We start from the raw sequence: 3100 nt of genomic DNA on the forward strand, positions 1-3100 counted from the left end.
AATGGTTGTTCGATTTCGTGGATTGGTTGAAGTTAGACATTAACACAGTTGGATGATGGCCGGCTCAGTGGTCTAGTGGTTAAGTGCTCGCGCGCGAAACTGACAGGTCCTGGGTTCGAATCCAGCGAGGCGGGATCGTGGATATGCACTGCTGAAGAGTCCCAAAATAGAATGGAACGGCCATCCAGTGCTTCCATGTTTTCCATGGTTATCTAGTTTCAATTCACTCATGATCTCAACTATATAAAAAATAATAATAATAAACAAATTTATGTTAATGAATATTTAATGATAGGGTGGCGAAAAAGTGATGACTTGGATGTTTCTCTTTTGCTAACAGAGTTCAAATATGAAAAGGACGGATTACTGAGCATAAGTTATTAAATGATGCTTCTCTTGAATCAAATCATATAACTGGTGAAATAATTTTGAAGCGTCTTTCCGGTAGAATCATGTGACCAAATTCACAGGATATACGGTTATTAATTTATTGATTCTTTTACATTGATCGTTCAAAATCCAAAGCAGGATAACATTCAAAGATACGTATAGAAAGCGTTTTCATTGGGCAACCAGTAATATAACAACAGTGGTATTTCCTCTGTCTGTCATGTATGAAGGACCTAATGGACATCGTTGCTTAAGTTCAGTGTCATAATCTAAGAGATTATACACAATAACTACAGTTTTCCTAATAGGAACATTAGTGAACAAAGAGCAAATATCAAAACCTGACATCAATTCATTGTCTTCTATGTGGATAGCAGTGATAATGTTTTTGAATTCATTAAAAATTTTCATCCTGTATTTGATTACACTTTCATATGGATTAAGAATTTTAGCTGGGTATCTAGAAAGACTGTAGGTTGGTCTTAGTGGGACAAATGTTTTATGTATTTTTGGTAGCTTATAAAATCTTCAAGAGTTACTGCTCTTTGAATATAGAAAAAAAATCCATAGAGATGGTCCTAATTTAGATTTTAAATTCTGTAGCATCTTGGCCGTTCTGGTTTCGATCTCATTCAAAGTGGCTCTACATTTGTTATTCACGACTTTTTCATAAGGTTCATTATGGAGATGAACGTTGACTTTCCTTTCATAATCAGAAATATAACAACAATGGTATTTCCCCTGTCTGCCCTCATAATAATTTTTTGTTCTTATATTATTATTATACAGTTTCTGTCTGGTTGATAACACACCATCAGTTTGATTTTCTTTCCTCATTTCTATTTTATTTACTAATTCATTTATACAACTCAATTTGTTGTGTATGCTACTTATGTCGACAAATATAAGTAGTATGTAGCACTAGTCGGAAGGGAATGATTATAAACAGAAGAGAGTGAAATGAAGAGAAGAGAGAATAAAACTGAAAGCAATAAAGATAACAACAGGAATAAAGGAACAATGAAGTTTGTAAGAGACAACTAATATATGATATGCAAATGAATTATTTAATGTATAGTTTTCATATTTTATAACTCCACCTGTAGCTCCTCCGGTGGCTACTGCCGGTCCCAAGCCCGGGTAAAGGAGGAGGTTTGGGCATGGGGTTAGCAACCCCATCCCGTAGAAAACCAACTCGCTAAAAAAACGCTAACCAGAAAAAAATGCTTTCATATTTTATGAAGACACTCTATAATTTTGTATTAAACAATAAACTGATCTTCCCCACCTGAGTTCTCGTTCACTTCAAACTTATTAGCATATTAATAGTTTGGATATATCGATTAAGTCCCATAAATGAATAGGTACAATGAGGAAATTCTTTGCAAATAGTTCATTCTCAAGGTTTTGCAATAATAGTATACGCATATTACATTATGAGTCTATTAACCATTTTTAAGTCAATTAGAATATTCCAACTGAGTTTGAATCAGGAAACTAACTACGTCAATTCAAGTAAACAGAGATGTTCACAGAGAATTTTTGAAAAGTAGAGTATATATGAGCATTAGGGTTAGTACAGTAAATATGAGTATCATCAACCTAATTATTAAAATAAAGTATGTAACTGAAACAAATATCAAGAATTCTGGGTAGGAAATAAAGGAAAAAGTCATTGTTATCAGTTAAGACCAAACTATGTTAATTCAGTAATAAATATTGATTAACGCTTGATAAAAGTGAGTTGGCTTACTCGCCATCTCCAATGTGCGTCATTTCTACTTCGCTCGCTGATATTTATTCATGTGCTAATAACTTTCTGGCATGCGTCATTTGTTAATAAATCTGTAGCTTCCGCTTCTCTTTGCCTTCTGATTTTATGCACCGTTAAGATTGGTATTATAACGGGTATCGAGGTGAACGATGAGCGAAGCACGGCACTACAAGATTTTGTATTTTTCTCAACACACCTGTATGAATAGTCGATTTTGAAAATTATTTATTTGAGCTTAGATAGTTCTTCGTCTATTGTGTCTTCGGTGAAACTCAATCCACTGGTCTATAGATTTCTCCGTTAAATTTGAAATCCACATTCATGGTGCGTTTCAGTAATAACTCTTTTAAGACATTAATTGGATGTGTAGTTTCCACTTCCTTTTCTCTAAGTTGTTCACATATGTGTCATTTAGTCTTCATGGGTGGAAATTTTATGAACAATGATGTCTCATCTAAAGACATTGTAGTTTTTTTTCGATAGTATTTGGATTTCTGATCTTGTCAGCAAATTGGATTACATCTCCAACACTATGCTTCACAAGTTTTTGTAGAGTGGTTTCAATTTAATTTTCAACCACTTAGCTATAGTATGATAATGGAGGGTTGTGCATATCTAAAATTGGTCTCACTTGGATAACCAGTTTGTGCAATCTTTGCAGATTAGTTTCCACTGGTTTAATTATTTCTTTCAAACCTAATGAAATTATCCGTTGGTCCCTAAGCTTCTTTAAAGATCTGGTTAGTTCAGTCTCTATCTTATTATTCAGATTTTTCCAGTTAAATAGTTTTTGAAATTTTAATTTGTCATCTAAGATGGTATCAACTTCGTCAATATAATAATTTTTATTAGGAAGAATAACTCGTGGACCATTGTCAGGTTTTGTGAATAATAACTTTTCATCCTTTATGAGTACGTCAATAGCTTCCTTGTGCT

The sequence above is a fragment of the Schistosoma mansoni genome, chromosome 3 (genome assembly GCF_000237925.1).
Source record: "Schistosoma mansoni strain Puerto Rico chromosome 3, complete genome".
In the NCBI taxonomy this organism is placed as follows: domain Eukaryota; kingdom Metazoa; phylum Platyhelminthes; class Trematoda; order Strigeidida; family Schistosomatidae; genus Schistosoma; species Schistosoma mansoni.